The following is a 22,973-nucleotide window of genomic DNA, read 5'->3' as shown; positions in this document are numbered from 1 at the left end:
ACAGTTATTCACAACACTCAAAAATTTAAAATGGTTGGTCACACCATTTAAAGAAGTAAAAAAACTTAAAAATCATTTTTCAAATAAAATGTTGAAACAACAGATAACATTCAAAAAACAATTAAATACATTTAAGTTCCCTCAGACTTTACCTTTCCCCTCACAATCATTCCTCCCTACTAAAATGGATGGACTTGTTGAAAACGGCACAAGTTTGGTGAGAAGATTCCTCAGCACATCTGCTGGGAAACTACAGAATGTTGAAACTTCAGAAGGAATCCATTATCAGGGCACAAGTGGGAAAGTGAGGATCTCTCAGAAAGTTCAATACTTTCATGTTCACTCTCGTTTGCACAGCAGTCCCAAGCTTTCTAAGTTACAGAGGGGAATAGAGGCATTTCTTCAGGAAGATCCAGGCTAAGTAGTTCGTTGGTTCTGCCTACACAGGTTATTTTACCTGTTGCAAAATCTTTTCAGAACGGAATACCCACTAACTGGCTTACAAATCAGAATCAGATTTATTATCACTGACATAAGACATGAAGTGTGTTGTTTTGTGGCAGCAATACAGTGCAAAGACATAAAATCCATAAATTACAAAAATAAATAAATAGTGCAAAAAAAGGAATAATGAGGAAGTGTTCATTGATTGTTCAGAAATCTGATGGCAGGGGGAAGAAGTCGTTCCTGAAATGTTGAGGTTGGGTCTTCAGGCTCCTGTACCTCCTATCTGATGGTAGTAATGAGAAGAGGGCATGTCCTGGATGGTGAGGATCATTAATGATAGATGCTGCCTTCTTGAGGCACTGCCTCTTGGAGATGTCCTCGATGGTGGGGAGGGTTGTGTCCGTGATGGAGTTGGCTGAGTTTATAACCCTCTTGCAATCCTGTGCATTGGAGGCTCCATACCAGGATGCGCTCCACCGTGCAGCTATAGAACTTTGTAAGAACCTTTGGTGACATACCAAATCTGCTCAAACTCCTAACGAAGTAGAGCCACTGGCATGCCTTTTTCATGATTGCATCAATGTATTAGGCCTAGGAGAGATCCTCTGAGATGTTGACGCCCAGGAACTTGAAGCTGCTCACTCTTCCCACTGTTGATCCCTCAATGAGGACTTGTGTGCGTTCTCCTGACTTCCCCTTCCTGAAGTCCACAATCAGTTCCTCGTTTTGCTGATGTTAAGTGCAACACCACTCAACCAGCCAATCCTCTCTTGCACTATTTATTTATTTTTGTAACTTACGGTAATTTTTATGTCCTTATGTCTTGCACTGTACACCTGCCACAAAACAACACATTTCACGACATATGTCAGTGATAATAAACCTGATTCTGATTTTCCTGTAAGCCTCTTCATTGCCATCTGAGATTCTACCAACAACAGTGGTGTCATCGGCGAATTTATAGATGTGTTAGAGCTGTGCTTAGCAACACAGTCATGAGTGTAGAGAGGGTAGACAGTGGGCTAAGCACACATCCTTGAGGTGCACCTGTGTTGATAGTCAGTGAGAAGGAGATGTTACCACAGATCCACACTGACTGTGGTCTCCCCATAAGGAAGTTGAGGATCCAGTTGCAGAAGGAGGGACAGAGGCCCAGGTTTAGAAGCTTGGTTATTAGTACAGAGGGAATGATGGTATTGAACGCTGAGCTGTAATCAATAAACAGTAGCCTGACGTATGTCTTGAGTTGTCTAAGTGCTCCAAAGCAGAGTGGAGAGCCAGTGAGATTGCATCTGCTGTAGACCTGTTGTGGCCGTAGGTGAATTGCAGTGGTTCCAGGTCCTGCTCAGGCAGGAGTTAATTCTAGCCATAACCAACCTCTCAAAGCACTTCATCACAGTAGATGCGAGTGCTACAGGGTGATAGTCATTGAGCAGCTCACTGTTCTCTTCTTGGGGACTGGAATGATTGCTGCCCTTTTGAAGCAGGTGGGAACCTCCAACTGCAGCAGTGAGAGGTTGAAGATGTCCTTGAATACTTCAACCAGTTGGTTGGCACAGGTTCTCAGTATCCAGTCAGTTGCACTGTCAGGGCCTGATGCCCTGCGAGGGTTCACCCTCATGAAAGGTGTTCAGACACCGGCCTCCAAGACAGAGATCATAGGGTCATTGGATGCTGTGGGGATTCGCACAGATGTAGTATTATTCTCCCTTTCAAAGCATGCATAAAAGGCATTGAGCTCATCGGGGAGTGAAGCATCACTGCCATTTATGCTGTTAGGTTTCACCTTTTAGGAAATAATGGCATGCAAACCCTGCTACAGCTGTCGTGCATCCGATTGTGTCTCTAGCTTCAATCAGAATTGCCTTTTTGCTCTCGCAATGGCCTTCCGTAGGTCATACCTGGATTTCCTGTAGGATTATGGTTAACCAGTCTTGAACTCCACAAATCTAGTCCTCAGCAGACTGCGAATCTCTTGATACATCCAGGGCTTCTGGTTTGGGAAAACTTGGTATGTTCTCCAAGGCACACACTCATCCATGCAGGTCTTGATGAAGACAGTGACAGCTGTGACATATTCATTCAGATCTGAGGATGAATTCCTGATTATGGTCCAGTCCACTGATTCAAAGCAGTCCTGTAAACGATCCTCCGCTTCCCTTGACCATACCTTTGCGGTCTTCACCACTGGTGATGCAGTCTTCAGTCTCTGCCTACATGCTGGGAGTAAAAGTACAACCAGGTGATCAGACTTGCCAAAGTGTGGGCGTGGGATGGCATGGTAGGTATTCTTGATGAAACTGCACTGTTCATGGACAACTAGGCAAAATACTCTCTTTTACTGGGTAAACATTGGATATGTGGCATCATACCCATCCAGAACTAAGGATATGTATTAAACCAAGCAGAATACAATAGATGCTAGAAAACAGAACTAAAAATGGAAATAATCAGCATGTAAGACTGTATCGGAGGAGAAATAGAGTCAAAATTCATCAAAACCAGGAAAGTCTCTGGAGCAGCTATACTTAGCCATATAAAACAACAGATTGTTAAATATGATTAAGACCAAACTGCAAAACATTACACTCAAAAAATGCTTTCTTGGAACTGTTTCTACAGAAGTGGATGGGGATATATTTTAAGAAATTATATGTTCCTTAACTACCTTACACACCCACCACCCCACCAACATCCATTCTTTTATCCTTCTCTTTCTCAAATTATAGATCATAATAAATGGGTAAAAGGAGTAGGCTATTGAGTATCCACCACTGAATAAGATTATGGATGATCTGATCTTTTGGTCCCCAAAATATTCAATTGCTTTGTCGTCCAAAAATCTACCTCAGCCTTGAATATACACAATGACTCAGCATTAACAGATTTCTGTTCTAGAGAATTCCAAAAAAAAATCACAACCTTCTGAGAAAAAAGAATTCCTCTTCTTCCCACTCTTAAGTGGTCAACCTGTTATCCTACAAACTCCAGTTCCAGATTCCCCACCAGATGAAATATCCACACTGCATCTACCCCTTCTATCCCCCTCAGAATGTTACATGTTTCAACCTCTCATTTTTCTAAACTCAAAAGTACAGATGAATCAACTTTTCTTCAAAACAACGTCACCTTTCAGAAATCACCTCTGATATCTTGACCAAGTTTTCATTTTGCATGTGTGAACCAGAATACCAACAGGTTACTTAACCATCCTGGCTGACTCCCACTGTGTAGCACCTGTAACCTGAGCTCATCCAAATTCCTGCTGCCCACAACCTGATTCCCATCACGTCACATTTACCCATCACCTGCTGTGCTTGTTAACATACATTGTACCTTGAATCTAACAATGACTCAATTTAAAAATTCTTAATCTCATTTTCAAATGCTTCCAAGGCTTCATCCTTGCCTATGTGTCCAATCTCTTAGGTCGTGCAACCCTCCAATTCTTGCTTCTTGTGTACTCCTGATTTTTATCCCTCTTCATCTATGGTTTAGTTTTCAAATGTATGAATTCCAAGTTCTGAAATCCTATCTCTAACTTTCTCAGTTTTCCTCTCCTCCTTTAAAATATGATTCAAAAATTTAATTATTTTATCCTAATATTATCTTATGTAGCTCGGCGTCATTTTGTTTTGCCTGAAAATACTTTGTAAAGCAGTTTAAGACATTTTATTATGTTAAAGACACTGTAAATGTACAAGATGTTATCATTGTAGGTATCAAAACCAAGTCTGCAGACTTTCCAGCTGAGAACACTGGATAGTGTTTTTGATCTTTTCCCATCCTAGCTCAGGGCGCTGGGACCGGTTGTATTGCCTCAATTACCACCTTAGCTGACATCAGCTAATAAAGGATCACAACAGAGTATGTGGCTCAGTTATATGCTAAGAATGCCTTAATCAACCAAGGCACTAGCAGTGCACATCTGGGAAATATTTCTGTACTTTGTTATCATGCCACACATTTTCACTATTTTTTCCTTCCATGCCCTTGTGTAAATTTGCACATGTTGACTGCAGGCAGGACTGTGGGATGATAGTGCAGGTTTACTAAAGTACTGCGGCTGCCTCTCTGGCAGCTGAGTGCCTTTAGTTTAGCTGAACTCCTACATTGGGCTCCAACTAACAGCAAATGTGCTGAATGGTGCTATTGTTCAGCAGCTGAGCTGTGGTGATTGAAAGTGCTGTGAATGCTGTGTGTTCAGTGGAGAACGCAGGCAGCAGTGGTGGGCTGAGACTAATGCATCTATGAGTCAGTCTCCTCTACCAGTAAATGTCAAGAGCTGTTAACTCATTCATTACCACACTGAAGTATAAGCAGCTACTACACTGGCTACAATATTTTGCAAGAAAGTTTAATGCAATTAAGATGAGCCAAACTACAAAAGAAAGCAGTTTAACATGTAGACCATCAGCAATACTATGCACAGTATTCAGAATTATACCATTTTGTTTCCTCAATCATACAACTCTACAAAAATGTAAAATAAAGAGGAGAAAAATTGTACTCTTCTCCAACTGTCAATTACTCTGATGTCCTCATTCTAGCATATTATGCTGATTCCTGAAATGTGAAATTTCACCCAATTAACATTCAGAACTTTCCTCCTCTTCTGGAATCTAACAGAGCACAAATGGCCACTCAGCCTATCATGCCTCTTTAAAAGAGCTTTCCAACTAGTCTCAGTCCCCTGCTTCTATGTTTATAGCTATATAAACATATATCCACTAATAAAATTCCTTTAAGTGGATGATAAGGGTCTTTTCCCCAGGGTAGGGGAGTCCAAAACTAGGGGGCATGGGTTTAGGGTGACCCCAGGACCTGAGGGACAACATTTTCATGCAGAGGGTGGTGAGTACATGGAATGAGCTGCCACAGGAGGTGGTTGAGGCAGGTATAATAGTATCATTCAAGAAGCACTTGGATGGGGAGGGGCCTAGAAGGAAATTGGGACAAGCTAGATGGACAGGTTGGTTGGCATTGACTCGTTGGGCTGAAGGGCCTGTATCCTTGCTGTATTGCTTGGTGACTCTTTGTCTATGACCCAGGATCAAGGGCTTCATTCAGGAAAGAGAATATAATTGGAATTAAATCAGAAAGTATAAATGCTTAGTGGGTCAGGCAGCACCTGTGGAACAAGAAACCGAATTAACATTTCAGATCAATGACTTTTCATCAGAACTAGAAAAAGTAAGAAAACAAGCATATTTTAAGCTATCGAAGAGGCAAAAGTGGAAGGGGGAACAGAGAGAACAAAGGCACTGTTTATAATAAAGTAGTGATTAAGTGTAACTGGATGACACTGATGACATTGGTCCTAGCTAAAAGGTGGTGGTGAAGGCCTGTTAATTGTCTCCATTCCATCTGGAGATATAAATAGAGAAAGGCAAATAAGAATAAAGGAGAAAATGAATTCTGAATCTGTGAGATAGAAGACAGAGTTCTGCAATTTCTCTCTCTTCTGTATTCACTGTTTCTCTTCCCACACTACTGTCAGACCTACTGAGTTTTTCCAGCATTTTCTGTTTCTTTCTGATTTCTACCATGTGCAATTTTTTGCTTTTAAGTTATAATTGGATTTGTTCTTGTATAAATGTGTAACTTTCTCCTCTGTATTTCATTGACCTGAAACGTGCAGTTCTCTCTCTGGTCAATAAAAATCAAAAAACAGTAGATGCTGGAAATCATTAGGTCTTATTCTCTCAGAGATCTTCCCTTAATTTTACCCATCCCTCCCCCCATCTTCTCTGCTACCTAAAATTAACCTGTTTTCTCTCTTTCTGACGAAAGGTCTTGGACCTGAAATGTTAACTGTTTCTCTTTCCACACTGCCTGACCCGCTGAATATTTCCAGCATTTCCCATGGTTCTTTCAGATTGCTAGCATCTGCAGTCTTTTGCTTTTAGATTATCATTGGCAATGTTCTTGCATAAATGAGAATCATGAAGATATAAAAATGTTCTCTATAATTTCAACACTGCATTAAGGTTAAGAACTATTTCAAAATAGCACAGAAAAGGAACAAAAAATAAAGAAACAATCTGGATTTTAAAAATGCCTTCTTTCTCACCCTTGGGACATTCCACATTTTATAAACAATGAATAATTTCTGTAACAGAGACACACCACACATGGTGGCATGCAAGCTATTAACCAAAGGGTCTACAACAGAAGACTCAGTGAAGACTGGTGTCAAACAAGGCTGCATCATTGTCCTGATTCTTCTCTCAATCTTTCTTGCTGATGTGTTGCACCTCAACTCCAACAAACATCCTGTGGGAGTAGAGTGAATTTTCAGAACTAATGGGTAGCTGTTCAACCTATGGTGACTCCAGAACCAAGGTTTCTAAAAGATCAGTAATCAAGCTGCAATTTGCAGGCAATGCTTGTATTTGTGCAAGGCCGGAGTTTGAACTCCAAACCATCTTCAATGCTTCCACTGTAGTATATGACAGAATGAGAGTTGTACTCAACATCCACAAGGTCCTCCGACAACCTGTCCCTATTGCACAACAATGCAATAAAGTTTCATGATGAGACCGTGGAAAAACTGGATCACTTCCCATATCTTGGGAACCACCTCTCTGTTAAGGCAAACATCAATAATGAAATTCACCATCGCCTCTAACATGCCAGCACAGTCTTTAGTCGATTGAGAAAAAGGGTATTTGATGAGCAAGACCAAAAAACTTGGCGCAAGACTCATCTTTCTCCCCTCCTATGTGCTCTGAGACCTGATTACCTACAGTAGGCCTCCTAAAGCAATGCAAAAACATCACCAACTCTATCTCCATATAATCCTCAAATTCACTGGCAGGAATAGCCAACCAATGTCAGCTTCCTCTCCAAAGGCAACATCCCCAGTATTGAGACCCTAATTACACTGATTCAGCTCTGTTGGGCAGGCCATTTTTTGTTTGAATATCTGACACCAAATTCCCAAAGCAAACACTCTATTTCATGCTCTGATGAGGGAAGACATTACCAGGTGGACAGAATAAAAGATTAAGAGTTGTACTCATTCTCCTGGGACTTTCTTGCCCATGACCACTTAAAGTGGTGAAGGAGCATTCAGGATAGTATTAAAAGTCTTGAGCCAAGTGTCAGGAGCACACAGAGGTCCTGTGAAAGCAGTGGAAGAAGCGGACTTGCAAACTACCCACTCCCCTGCCTGCTCCACCAGCCATCACTTGCCCCAACTGTGGAAGAGTGTAGAGTTCCCGTATTGGCCTCATTAGCCCACCCCCCCCCCCCAGAACCCACAAAACCAAAGTGGAAGTAAGTCATTCTTGATTCTGAGGGACTGCCTAAGAAGAAGAAGAAAGAAGCAAGTAAAAGCAGTAGATAATGTGCAAGAAGCCAAGCCTAATTAAGGACACATGGAAATTTTTTGTATGTTTCTGCTTGTAGTTTAGGGATAAATATTGGACAGGACAGGCCCCAAGCCTTTCTTGAAATAGTACTATGCGATAATTTTACATCAACCTGAAACTAACTAAGTACTTGGTGAGAAATGGGTTTTAAGGATTACCTTAAGGGAAGAAATTCCAGAGTGTAGGGCATTGGCAGCAGAAGACATGGCCACAACGTGAATGCATGTAAATTTGGCGATGGCCAAATGACCAAAATTGTAGTGGTGGAGAGATCTATATGGGTTGTAGGACTGAAAAAGGGAGAGGCAAGGCCATGAGGCGATTTAAAAATAGTCTGGATATTCCTTTAACAGCTCAGTGGTAAGGAGCACTTCCAGATGTAGTACTCCTTCCATTTGGAACTAAGATATCAGTCTAGATTATGTGCTTAGATCCTAATGTGGGCCTTCAACTCAGAGGTGAGAGTCATCACTAAGCCAAAGCTGGTACTAATAAATCATCGTAAAACATACCTATTAATAATCATCTGCTGTAACTTTATTTTCATGAATTTATCTGTAGCAGTTCCTCCTTCCTCCCAAAATTGATTGTCCTTTAAAACCTAAGCATAATGTCACTCTGACTTCTTCTCTGTACTTCTGACATTGAACCAAGAACACAAGACCTTGAACATTAGTGCCAAGGCCTGAATTTAACCTCATTCCATAAATTGTATAATTCTGCCCTTGCCTCAGCTCACCTGCTTCTAAAATCCTCTTCCATGCTTTTATTATCCCTAGAATTGACTATTCCAACATACTCCTAAATTGGTTCCAATTTTAGTAGAACCCTGATATTAAAGTACTCACCTTATTTTTAAATCACCTCATGGCCTTGCCTCTCCCTCTTTCAGTCCTACAACCCACATAGATCTCTCCACCACTATAATTTTGGTCATTTGGTCATCCCCAAATTTACATGCTACACAATGTGGCCAAATCAACTGCTGCCAGTGCCCTACACTCTGGAATTTCTTCCCTTAAGGTAATCCTTAAAACTCATTTATGATCAAGTGTTTAGTTATTTGCCCTGTGACTCATTATCAAACTTGGTTTTATAAAATTTCTATGAAATGATCCAGAACTTTTCACTACATTGAATACAATTGTTGCCAGCAGGAATTAACCAGGTTGAATATTGATTTCACAGTATCTCACTTTATTTCAAATTGAAGTCAGTGGCCAGGGTGGGCTTTTTGTATCATTCTTATGGAGGAGGTTAAGTTAAAATTCTCAATAAAAGAAAAACAACCTGGCTCTTGTCCTACAATATGTACCCTCAAGATGTATATATACTGTATATGCCAAGAGATACATTTTATGAACATTTAAGCCTGACAAAAGTGAATAACTTCAGAGATCTTATCTTGATTTTCTTTTCCCCATCACCATCCTCAAGGCAGATGTGCCTTTGGTTGGCAGATGGCACTTGCTTTTTGAAACTTAGTCACCTGGATACTTTTCACATGTGAATTTAGACAGCGAAGCTTGTATTCTCCAGTTTGGTGGTTTAGTGAGTACCACTCTCCTTTGAGTCAGAATGATTCAAATCCCAATCTAGAATACAACATCTGAGCTGAAAATTTAGGGTGTTGCTGAGCGATTGCTGTAATGTCATGTATAAGCTTTCAATTATGTTGTAAACGAGACCCTTACTACTCTCTCAGGTAAATGTAAGAGATCCTATGTCACCATCTTGGAGAAGAGCAAGTTCATCCCAGTGTTCTGGTCGATATTTATCCCTCAATCAACATAATTAGTGAAAAGATTCTCACACCAGTGTAGAAACTTGTATGTAAATTGGCTGCCATATTTTTCCACATTATGACTGCAATGTAAAAGTAATTTATTAGCAATAAAGCATTTTTGATTATCCTGACATTGTTAAAAATGCTATATAAATGCAAATATTTTGTTCTTATTAATACACAAAATGAGAATCTGTAATGTCAGTTTATTAACTACTTCTATTCATGGCACAATTTTCCAGTGGATAGCACTCAATTGAACACACTCATACACTCCTTTGACTTGCACAAACAACACTGATAAGGGAACATAGAACAGTTCAGTTCAGGAACAGGCTCTTCACCCCACGATGTTGTGCCAAACTAATTACGCTAATGATGTCTAATTACACTAATCACTTCTGCCTGCACATGGTCCATATCCCTCCATTCTCTGCATACTTATGTGCCTATCTAAGAGCCTCTTAAACACCTCTATCATATCTGCCTCTATCACCAACCCTGGCATTTAGCCACCCACCACTCTCTGTGTAAAAAACTTGCCCCCACATTTCCTTTGAACTTTCCCCCTCTCACCTTAAATGCATGCCCTCTAGTATTAGACATTTTGACCCTATATTTCTAGAGAATGGGCAGGTGTAATCAAAGCATGTACATTCATAGCAAAGTTATTTCTCAAGTTATTATGAAGTTTTTTCTTTTTTCACTGGTGACAATGGTTTAGCCAACTGCCTTGGTCAATTTTGTTCTATGGCTGCCATTCCCCAAATGCCTGCCAATGCCAATTTAACACAATGAGTTTTCCAGTGGGGATTTCCCTCTTAATTTTTTGGAGAAATAAAAGGAGCTGTGGAGATAGCTTGTATCATCAGGTTGCACTGGAGTTGGACAGTTCCATTTTGGAATATAGAGATCTTAATGTTCCTACCGTCAGTGAGCTAGTTTCTGTGGTCTGGCTTAGCAAAGAAGACCTTGGATGAAAATGTCAATGCAACCTCATCATTCCAATAAACTACAAGAGCTTCTAAAAGTTATAACTGTTCAAATTTTCATGGCATGAAGTAATTTCAAAGCTGCTTTGAAGCCATCAATAACATTCATCAATCAGGTCAGCATAGATGCATTCAGCAATAGTTGCAGTGTGTGTTTAAAGAAGCCATCTCATTCAATTCTGCATGGAAAGCTGGTAGCAACATGATAGGAACATGATCATTGATTATTGTAACCATGTAGGTCAGACAAAGATGAAATTTTCTTGAAGTTCACCTTTATCGCAACATTTTTTTTGATTACACAATAAACATGAGATTTGAGTGCAGTCTCCCTGTTATAGACTGTCATCCCATCTAAAAAGAGTACAGAGCAAGAGTGCTTTCTGTTCAGACTGAAATGAAGACAAATCCAGATGTCCATAGGCAGATAATAAATGGCCATCAAAAAAATTTGGGCCATGTGATATTTTTGCTGGGAGGGAACCATAAAAGGATCTGAATCAAGGAACACTTTTAGGTGAAGCCTGGAGCATACAGGACAGCATGCTGTCTCCTGAATGATGATGGGAAGTCATTCAAATACCTGAACAGTGAAGGAGGTGATTGTATGTGGCAGTCATATTTGATATGGTGTATTCTTAGAAGGTGTTGCTGGTTCATCTTTCCTTGTTTTACCCAATAAGGTTATTAATTTTCTTCATGGGTCATCTGATATTGAGGCTTTGAATATCATGGAGACACAAGAGACTGCAGATGCTGAAATCTGGAGCGACAAACAATCCGTTGGAGGAACTCAGTGGGTTGAGCAGCATCTGTGGGGGAAAGGAAAACTCTGATACAAGGTTTTGACCCAAAATATTGACAATTCCGTCCCCCCCACACATGCTGCTCGACCTGCTGAGTTCCTGCAGCGTATTGTTTGTGCCTCTATATATCATGACCACTTCTTTCCATGCACCCCTCACCTCCCCGCCAACCCCCCCCCCCCCCCCCACCGCACACACTATAGGCCCTGAGCTTATCTCCTTGTGGGCCCTTGTCTATTGTCGCTGAACAGTACCTCAATTGAACTCCTAAAGGATTCAATAGTTGGTAGTCTGTTCCCTAGGGCAGAACCCTTCAGATATTGTTACAGACTGATATAAATATATAAATATATACACTGTCCAGTATAAAGAATTGTGTAAATACTTGGCCTTTTAAGTTTCAGCAGGTAATTAAACAAAGAATTTCTTCCCCTAGGTAGGTGAACCTACAACATTAATGTTTGTAATGTCAAGAACATTTTTCTTAAATGAGACCAACCCCAAGCATTCATAGGAAAGGCAGTGAGTGTGAACACCCAGGGATCTGGTGGTGAAGTACACCCTGATACATTTCCTGCAGAATCAGAATCAAATTTCTTATCATGAAATTTGTTATTATGTGGCAGCAGTATAGTGCGAGACATAAAGATGTAAAATTACTAGAAGTTACAAAAAAATTAAATAGTGTAAAAGAGGAATAACAAGGTAGTGTTCATGGACCATTCAGAAATCTGATGGCGGAGGAGAAGAAGCTGTTCCTGAAACATTGAGTGTGGGTCTTCAGGCTCCTGTACCTTCTCCTCGATGGTAGTAACGTGAAGAGGGCATGTCCTGGGTGGTGAGGGTCCTTAAAGATGGGTGCAGTCTTCTTGAGGCACCACCTCTTGAAGATGTCCTCGATGGCAGGGAGGGATGTGCTCGTGATGGAGCTGGCTGGGTCAACAACCCTCCTGTGACACTACTGAGATATATCCCGGTTTCAGTGTTTACAGACTACTTAATTGTGTATATGAGCAAGCCAAGCCTAATTCTGTTCTCACCAACCAAAACCATTGTTCAAATTCTAACACAAGTCATTAGACAGCAATCAGAAACCTGAAGCCTGGTTGATTTTATCCTCCACCGCTAGGGACATTTCATCAATTGACGCATTTACCTTGCTGCCCCATGATATACAGAAACACTGCAATTCTTTCTAATACTTTCTTCCATTCAGATTTTTTCGACCAATCTTGTCTCCCATCCAATTACCCAATCCTGTTTGATGAGCATATAGTCAGCTGGTACTATTCTGGTGCCTCATTTGAAAAATATTGCATATTGTGGAAATGAATCAGTCAAGCCAGATAGACCCCGGGTTCATCTCACCCAGACAAGACAGCTGGGAGTCATGATATGGTTTTGAAATCTTTTGTCTCATCAAGAACAGATCAGTCGGAGTTCCTGCTCCTGATTCATATCCATTTACAAAATACATAAGTGCTGGGAAATTGGATGAGACTTGGGAAAGACATGTCAAAATTAAATAAGCCTTATGTTTATATATTGATTTCCTTGTCAATGTCTTAAACACTCGACACAATCAACTGCATATCACAGAACCGAACAATGCATAAGCATAGGAATGAGCCTAAATATTGAAGTGCATTGGCTGATAATTAGGCATTCTATACTAGCAACATCCCAAAAACAGCCTTGAGATGAAATGAATGACCAGCCAATTTACCTTTGGTATTAGTTGTGTGGGAATTGCTGATCAAAACATAGTGCACATGAAGTAGCAATTCTTCCCATTGGTATTTCAGCCCTCTTGAGATAAAACCCAACATTCTATCAGTCTTTTTGGCTAATAAGCTTCACAGGCAGTAGAGCAGAATATTTGTTCCAAATTTCAACAAGTCCTTCCAGCTGCCCGTTTGTGGTTTATGGGGGCATTAATAGCACTATTCAAAGAGAGTGCGCTATTAAGTTTGCATCCTTTGAAACACACTGGTCTTGCTGAATGAAAATACAGTATTTCCAGTCAACAACCTCACTGAACCACAGCTAGGACTTTTAATCTGTTCAACAGATGTTTGCTTTGCACATTTCTCTCTCTAATTTTAGTGTGACCCTATATTCAGACTATTTGCCCCAGGCTATCCTCCCAGTCACTCCAATGTACACACCACTATTTTGAGACTTTTTTTTTGAAGCACTGAGTATTAGAAGTAAAATAAAAGATATTATCCCTCCATCACTAGCAGCTCTCAGCTTCTTGTTCATAAAATTTAATTACAAAGCTAAAAAATAAGTTAATATTCAGGCATGGTTTAAAAATACTGAAATAAGGAAGCTGATGGATAATTGTTTACAAGTAATGCTAAATATCTCCACAGAAAAATGTCGATACACCCATCATCTCACTTGAATCAGTCAGTTATGGGTTTCAGTCCCTTTCCGTGCTCTTGCACACAGAATCCAAGTTAACATTTGAGTACAGCAGTGAGGGAATTCAGCACCCTTCAATTAAGATATTTAACGTAGTCCCCATCTGCCTTCTCAGTTGGATGTAAAGATCCCACAGCCACTATTTGGAGAACCTTGCCAATGTTTATCTGTCAACTAACACTTAACATGAATCAGTGTGCCATTCAACATAGTTCATTCACTATCTGTTGGGCTTGGTGCTGCTGAACCCCCTCTAACACAGGGTTAAATCATGGCTTGGGTTGGTCGTCATCTGATAGGGAATTCCCTCAATTTTAGGCTGAGTATCTATCAACAGATCAGTATATGAGGAGAGAGAAAAGTTCTGTTTGCCTGATGGCAAGTGAAGATGAGGCCCTTCTAGGGGTTCAGGCAGTAAAAGTACTTATTTGTATAAAGAAATGGTGGGTTAAAGGGGATATAGTTTCCATATTTTCTGGAATGTTCACAAAGCAGATTAACAGATTCAAACTACGAGAGGTGGCAATCATAGCTGAAGTTCCACCACCACAGACTGAGACAGTTGTCAGTCATTTCTCATAAGGAGAAAAGAATTAGAAGTCAAATCAGTTATTTTGTTTGTCTACTAATGTTCTTCTTCAGCAGATCTAGCTAGATACTCACCCAACTACAACTACTACATGCAGAGTAGCTTTAATGAAGCAAAATATCCAAGGCACTTTACAAAAGCATCAACGAACTAAAATCATCACGAGTCACATAGGGAATATTAGGGCAGGTGAGTAAAATCCTAGATTTTAAGGAACGTCTTAAAGAAGGAAGGAGAGGTAGTGAGGAGAAAAGGTTTAGGAAGTGCCTTGGCAGTTGAAGTCACAGTTGCCAAAGGTGGACCAGTTCAAGTTTGATCTCAAGCTTAAAACTGGAGAGGGGCAGAGGTCTTGAAAGATAAAGGGCTTAGACATTTCAAGTTACAGAGATAGGAAATGACAAGACAATGGAGGCATTTGAAAGCAAGAGAGAGGATTTTTAAATTGAGGTACTTCTTATTCAGGGGCCTATCTGGGAAATTGAGCAGAACAGTGACAGTGAACGGGACTTGTTGTGAATTACCACACTGACAGCAGAATTTTGGGTATCCTCAAATTTATGGACAGTAGAACAAGCTAAGGTCAACCAGAAATACAGTGGAATAGTCTAAAGATATGAATGAGGTTTTCAGAACAGGTGAGTTGAGACAGGGCCATGAGTTAATCCTTTGGGTATAGGCAAAGAGAATTAATCAGAGGAGATGACGTAGTCATCAGTAATGAAAGATGCAGAATTCCCTCACTGCTGAAGGCATGTTTTTTCTCTGTGTATTTCCTCAAATTCTTTAGTCCTGTCAAATATTCTAATAATCACTTAACCTTTTGAACTCAGGGGAATACAAGCTCAGCCCATGCAAATGGTCTTTATAATTTACAAGTTATAGTCGAAGTATCATTCTGGAAAACCTCCAAATTAAAGGAAAAATACCTGTGGGGGTTCACTTTATGACAGCGTTTAGAGATTCCTCTAAGTGGAATGAACAAGGAGGAAAGGAACAGAATTATCTGTGCTTTCCCGATCTACTCTTCCATCCTATGATAGAACAGTCAATTTACTGACAATTTTTCTAAGAGCTTACAAAACAAAAGAGCTGATTTGGTGACATTTTTCTGAGAAAAAGAGACAGAAAATTTAAAAATGTGCTCAACAAAATTAACCAGGTTAGTAAAAGGAAAACCAAAACAATTTGGAAATTAAATTTGATCAATGAATCTGTAGACAAAAGCTTTGATTATGATTATCAGTTCTTATCTTCACCCTGAAGCTGCCCACCTGCTTATAATGCCTGCAGTTAAGAGCATGCTAGTGGAGCTGGATTACAACTTCTTCATTTCCTGCCACAACTCAATTCTATGAAAATAGAGACATGTATTGGAAATTCTAGGAAATATGTTTTACCTTTGATAAATAGCTGGTGAGTACAGGTGTAGTCAACAGCATCAAAACCAACAATAAAAATTATGAAAGCCTTTGAAAGAGTAAACAAGGAAACAAAGTTCTATTTTGATTCAGCAGCAGCATTTGTCAAGGCTAACGTGGCAGCAAATATCAGTTTGAAAGATACCCTGAAATGTAGCCTTTAAGCAGTTGCCCAACAACCAATCTCTTTGCCTGCTGATATTGTGAGGATTCTTCCCAAAATGCTAGGAGGGAGAAGTGCACTGTGAGATTACCCCACAGCACCATCCCAGTGGTCGGCTGCTGGGGCCTGTTTTACTCGCCTTGCAGTAGTGCAAGTTATAACGCACAGCAGCCACTGGTGCCCCAACAGATGGAACTATTTATGTATGCTCTTCTGCTGCCCTAGACCCCAAGAAGGTAGGTGCTCACAATCCTTTTGAAGTGGGATTTCCAGGACCTGCAAAAATAGTTGGTGATACCTTGGCAAGTCCTGGCAGGTATGGCCAAATGGCGAAAGTTACTGACTGATCATCCTAAAGCCTCTGTCAATGCTGTACCATGCAAAACGTGACGTGATGATTGGCTTAGTAGTAGGAGATACATAGTGATGGTGGAGGGTTGCTTTTGTGATTGGAAGCCTGTGACCAGAGGTGTACCACTGGGATCAGTGCTGGGACCCTTACTTGGAGGAGTCTAAGGAGGGACCTGATTGAGGCATACAAAATTATGAGGAGTATTGATAGCATAGACAGCAGGAAACATTTCCTCATAGCAGAAGTATTTAAAAATAGAGAGTTTAGTTTTAGAATAAGGGGTAAGAGGTTGAGGTAATCTGCAGAAGAACTGTTTTTTTTACCTAAATGCTGTCTGAGTGAGTGGTGGAGGGAGGTACTTACACATTTAAAAAAATATCTGCTTGAGCAATTAAATTGCTAACAAAGAAAAACCTACAGACCAAATGTTGGTAAATGAGATTATTTATAGATAGATACTTGATGGTCAGCATGGACATGGTGGGCAGAAGGGCTTGGTTCTGTGCTGTATGAGCCTAAGGCTCTAAGTGCAAGTGAACTACTGCTTCACCTGGAATGACTGTTTGGGTCCCTGGATGGTGGCAAGTGACAAGGTAAAATGCCAGATATTTCATGGAAGTGGTTTGTGGAGGTGGAATAGTGAGCCGGGGAATCAGCAAGAGAAAAGTCCCTTCAGAATACTGAAAGAGGAGGAGCATGGAAGATGTGCTCGATGGTAGACAGTTAGAGAAAGCAGCAGAAATTACAGAAAATACCCATTGAATATGGAATCTGAAAGGGGTACAAGGTGAGGAAAACAGGGAACCTGGCCTTGCTCTGGCTGAAAGGGGAGAAAGAGCGTAGAACACAGCAAACATTATGTTCTGCACCTCACAGTTCCAACTTGTCCTTCTGATTTTTTTCCTTTTCTCCAGCTGTCCTCACTCATTTATTTACTGGATAGGATCAAATGCATTGTGTCAACAGGATAACCTTGGTCTCTTTTATGTAACAGACATTCTCTTTGTTCTCTTCATCTCCGCTACAACTTAAAACACAATATTGACCTGTTTCTCTTTCCTCAGATAGTCTGACTTGCTATTTTCAGAATTTTGTTATTAATATCAGATTTACGGCATCTGCATTTATTTGTTGAAATATTTAACGACAAAAACTGTACATCTTCTAAAGGTTTCTCTTCCTGGGGTGCCAGGTTTCCATAGCTGAACTGGGTAATGAGTATCCAGCATGATTGTAAGACACGAAATAGTGCTAAATCTTTCCCCTGCTTTCTTTTTACACTTCTGCTTCTTCAAATAGGAGTTCCATAAATCCACATTTGGCCTGACTGGAAAAATTCAGTAGGGTCTGATAACTTACCCTACAAACTGAATACCCTTCATTGCATTTTGCTGCAAGTACAACAGACTGTTAATAGGCATTTGTGTACACATACATTCTTCTTGAAGGATGATATAGATTATTCCCATGAAAAGTCTGTTCAATGAGGACCTTATTCATCAAGAATTTTCAGGGAGCCACAGTCTTATCTAGACCCCCCAGAGGAACAATGTCTACACAGACTGTGCTTCCACAAGGTAGTCACCACTGAGATTTGTGAACACATAAAACCTCAAATACAGGCTTTACACATGTATATACTCCTCTCCAAAGTCAAGGTCATGGTCATGCTCAGCCCCAGGATCGTTTCAGGCTAGAAATGCTGATATATGCCATGTATCACAGTTTGCTGCTCATTGTTGCATTTGGGAGGTCATTGATGCTCTCTACTCCAAATGAGGAGATTTCATTCATTTCTGCTTCAGTCCACAGGAGCAAGCAGTCAGGGCGTGGGCATTTGCTACCCTCACAGACAGTCCTGGCACAGGCATTTGCCAACTTTCCAGACTTCCCCAAAGTGCAGGCATTCAGCCTGCATTCATGTAGCTATTAGAACTCCCTTTAATAATCCACAAATAGTCATCAACAGAAAGGGAGTGCATTCTCTCATTCGAGGACTTTTATAATTGCAAGTTCTAGGTATGCTGGCAGATTCCACAATTCATTCATTCTTTCCATTTCACAGCTGCCTCTCATCTTTCAGGGAATATTGAAGGATAGATTTTGATGAACAAGGGCAGCCTCCTGGTTGTTCATTCTGCTCCGAGGTCTGAACACACTAGCTGAACAATGCTATAATAACATCAGACCACCATCAGGAGCTTAGTGGACAACGGGGCTGCTGAAAATGCAAGTCTGCTCTTTGCACAACTCTGGTGGCACTCTGCAGCATTTACCAGCCACTGTCTTTTACATTATCATGATCTGCTGTGCAGTGCATAATTTGAGGGGGAAAAAAAATGAGGGAAAGAAGCCCATCAGCAGAAGCCCCATGCCCAACTTTCCTGAGGAGAACACCTTTTTGGATGCACTGTAAGACAGCATTTGACTTCTGGAAAATTCTCATAAACCCCCCATAACATTCACACCTTCCTATACACTCATTTCCAACTCACTCACACACATAGAGGGTCATTTACACCACTGCAATATCTTACTGAGAGTCTTCAGTTGGTGTGATAAAATCAATTACTGCTACCTACAATACAACTATATAGCAACTGTAGATAAGTTACTTAGCTCAAAATGGACACATCAATTCTCAGTGTCAACCAGACATTGCAACAAAGGCTTTCTCAGAACAAAAGACTTATTCAATTAATTCCATTTATTATTATCATCCAACCTTACAAAACCATTATTGTTATTACTCATTGTACACACTGCATGTGCTTTCCTAGCCTGCTACAATGTGAATTAATATTGGGCACCAAGCACCTTCATGACCAACAGCTCTTTCCTTTTCCAAACCTTACAAATGACCAATTAAGAACACTTGCCATTATACACATGGATATTTAAAGGCAGAACATTGCAAAGCATAGGTCCTCCCCAGGTTAGGGCAGGGTTTTGTTCCTTTGAAATGTTCGTAACCTGGACCGTTTTGCAAGTCGGAAATGTGGCTGCAAACTGAGCTCCCAGGCAGCAGAGGATGCCTGCAGCTCCACAGCAGTTGACAAATCCATCCCGCCAGTCTCCCAAACACTCTCTCATATGTATGGGCTGTACATAAGTCAGGTGTTTGTAACCTGGGGAGACCTGTACTGGATTACTCAATAAGGTCATAAGGGTACAGGTATGATAGTGCACCACAAGTAAGTTATCAGACTTATATTCCAGTTTAAATTCCACTATGGAACTTGCTAATATAACCTGAAATTAAAAAAAAACAAATCATCATTCGTAATGATGACCACAAAGCACATCGGACTGTTGTAAAAGCCCACCTGGTTTCCTAATGTCCTTCAGGGAGGGAATCTGCTATCCGTAAAGCCTTCCCACCAATATGGTTGACTTTTAAGTGGCCAGTTAAACCACTAAGTTATATCATAACTGCCACACTGGTCTTCATTAGTTAGGGTATTGAGTTCAAGAACCGTGAGGTAATGTTGCAGCTCTATAGAACTCTGGTTAGACCACACTTGGAGTATTGTGTTCAGTTCTGGTCACCTCATTATAGGAAGGATGTGAAAGCTTTAGGGAGGGTGCAGAGGAGACTTACCAGGATGCTGCCTGGATTGGAGAGCATGTCTTATGAGGATAGGTTGAGTGAGTTAGGGCTTTTCTCTTTGGAGAGGAGGATGAGAGGTGACTTGATGGAGGTGTACAAGATGATAAGAGGCATAGATTGAGTGGACAGTCAGAGACTTTTTCCCAGGGCAAAAATGGCTAACACGAGGGGGTATAATTTTAAGGTAATTGGAGGAAGATATATGGGGAATGTCAGAGGTAAGTATTTTTAAACACAGGGAGTGGTGGGTGTGTGGAACACACTGCCGGCAGAGGTTGTTGGGGCAGATACGTTAGGGACATTTAAGAAACTCTTAGATAGCCACATGAATGACAGTGAAATGGAGGGCTATATGGGAGGGAAGGGTTAGATAGATATTAGAGCAGGATAAAATGTCAGCACAACATTGTGGGCCAAAGGGCCTGTACAGCACTGTAATGTTCTATGTTCTATGAAACAGTGAAAGAATACAACTATCAGACCACAAATGCACTTGGACACAGCAAACTCACTTACCGGCTGGACAGACTCACTGGAAGTGGAGAGACAGTGATATACAGATGGGAGGGAGTAGAACTGGGAGTCCTCAATATTAACTCCAAACTGCAGAATGTTTCATAGCATCAGGTCAAACAGGGGCAAGCAAACCTCCTTCTGATTACAATGCACTGTCCAGGTCACTAGAAATGTTGATCAATCTCCACCTTGAATATAAGCTATGAGTCTCCTCCAGAGTTCTCTGAGGGGATGAGAATTCTAAAGATTTAATGCCTCACTGAGTGAAGAAATTCTTTTCCCAAAATGTTGCAGTAAAAGGACTGGGGGTGGGGGGTGGGGTGGTGGTCCTGGTATATGAAACACAAAAAGTATGCAGGTACAGTAAGTAATTAGAAACGCTGATGGAATGTTGACCTTTATTGCAAAGAGTATGAGTCATAGAGTTGTACATGGATGCAGCAGTTCAAGTAAGCAAGGCAAGCTAATCATCACGAACTTCTCAAGACAATTAGGGATGGCTAACTATTTGCTCACATCCCATTAAATGAATTTTAAAAAATTAACAATCTGCTTTTTTATAAGGGAATTCTAAGTAGCAGTTGCAAATGGTCATTTCATCTGATCAGAAGCCCTATCTTCTTATTTGAAACTGCATGTAATCCCTTTAATTCAATCCATTTGGCACAGCAATTTAACCAATTATAAACCTAACTTCATAGCTTGACACTTACAAACAGGTTATTGTCCTCCGATGAAGACATGGCAATGCAGCTATGCCATGATGTACTTCAAACAGATACAGTATATACATTTCTGAGATTCTTCAGCCAACAATAGTTTTTCCACTAGTAGACAGACAGAAAGCCATGACCTTCTGTTTGTTGTATGTTAGTATATTTACTATTTTGAGTTCATTCTCACATTTCTAAAAGCATCTCAACTCACTGGTTGGTAGCTCTGCCTGTGGGAATACACCCATCATGGTGCCACTCCATATTACTTTGCTGCTTCTTAGGAAACCCTGCATATATGGTAAGTCACAATTCTAAGTCTTTGAACCATTTACTTCAGTCTACTATAATTGCTAACAAAAGCATCTTGCCTGACAAAAGTAAGCTGTCTCTGTTACATTGATTGCCCTCCAAGGCCATACTCCATAGCCTAGTTAGTTTCTAATGGCCTCATCCATGGCAACCTAGATTGGCCTCACACAGTTGGGCTTACTGTCCTCTCCTTTGAATGATTGTGTGAAGGTTACCTCAGGACTGGTAAAGCATCTCACAAAAATAAGGAACTTATACTCTTGCAGCACAAGACTATAGGATAAAAGTTGCATTTACTTACATAGACATTGATCTTACAGAGACACAAGAGATTGCAGATGCTGGAATCTGGAGCAAAAAACAAACTGCTGGAGGAACTCAGCGGGTCGAGCAGCATCTGTGGGGGGGGGGGGGGGGGGGGGGGGGAGGAATTGTCGATGTTTTGAGTTGAAGCCCTGCATTAAGATGTTGATATTATGTTGTGCACAGTATTAGTCTCCTCTTTTAAGGAAGAATGTTAATGAATTAAATGCAGTTGAGAGAAGGTTTACTAGACTAATTCTTGGAATGGGCAGGTTGCCTTATGAGGAAAAATTGGACAAGCTAAATTTGTGGTGGCTCGAATTCAGACAAATGAAAGGGCTGAAATACATAAGATCCTTGACAGGGTAGATGTGGAAGGACATTTCCTCTTGTCGGACAATATGGAAATAAGAGTTACTGTTTAAAAATAAGAAGTTGCCCATTTAAAACAAGAGGTAAAATGATTTCTCTGAGAGTGTCATGAGTCTTTGGAACTCTCTTCCTCAAATGGTGGTGCAAGCAGAGTCTTTGAATATTTTAAGCAGAGATAGATGCGCAAGGGACCGAAAGGTTGCTATGTCTGGACAGGAATTCAGAGTTAAGGTTACAATCAGACGAGCCATGATTATATTAAATGGTTAAACTAGCTTAAGGGACTGAGTGGCCTAATCCTACTCTTAACTCGTATGTGGTGCTTTGAAGTGGCAATGGCGCAAACACATTAAAGCATTCGCCTAACTTACCTTGGTTGGGTAAGAATAAGGAAGCGAAGGATAAAAAACAAGAGCAGAATCTGCAGGCAGTTAGATTAACTACCCATGATCTGCAGAAAGAGCACAACATTACTGTAACAAAATTCTTGAAGCAAAGGAAATTTACTTCACCAATGAGTCGAAATCTACTCACCAGAAGCCCTGAATTTTTTGTGCTTTGGATGTGGGTTTGCAAATCCTTCCCTTGTGGCTATAGGGAGCCTGTCTCTGAACATACAGATGTCTACTCGTGGTGCCCTTGATCGGTTGGCTCCAGACTACAAGGTACCAACTGGTATGTCTGCTGTCTGGGGAAACAGGTTTGGGGTTATTGGTGAGGAAAGTATCCAACAGCCAGCAACTGCAGGAGAAATCCTGGCATTCTGACAGAGGACAGGCATCTCAATC

Source organism: Pristis pectinata, chromosome 23, assembly GCF_009764475.1.
Source record: "Pristis pectinata isolate sPriPec2 chromosome 23, sPriPec2.1.pri, whole genome shotgun sequence".
NCBI lineage: Eukaryota > Metazoa > Chordata > Chondrichthyes > Rhinopristiformes > Pristidae > Pristis > Pristis pectinata.
This window is presented reverse-complemented; position numbering follows the sequence as displayed.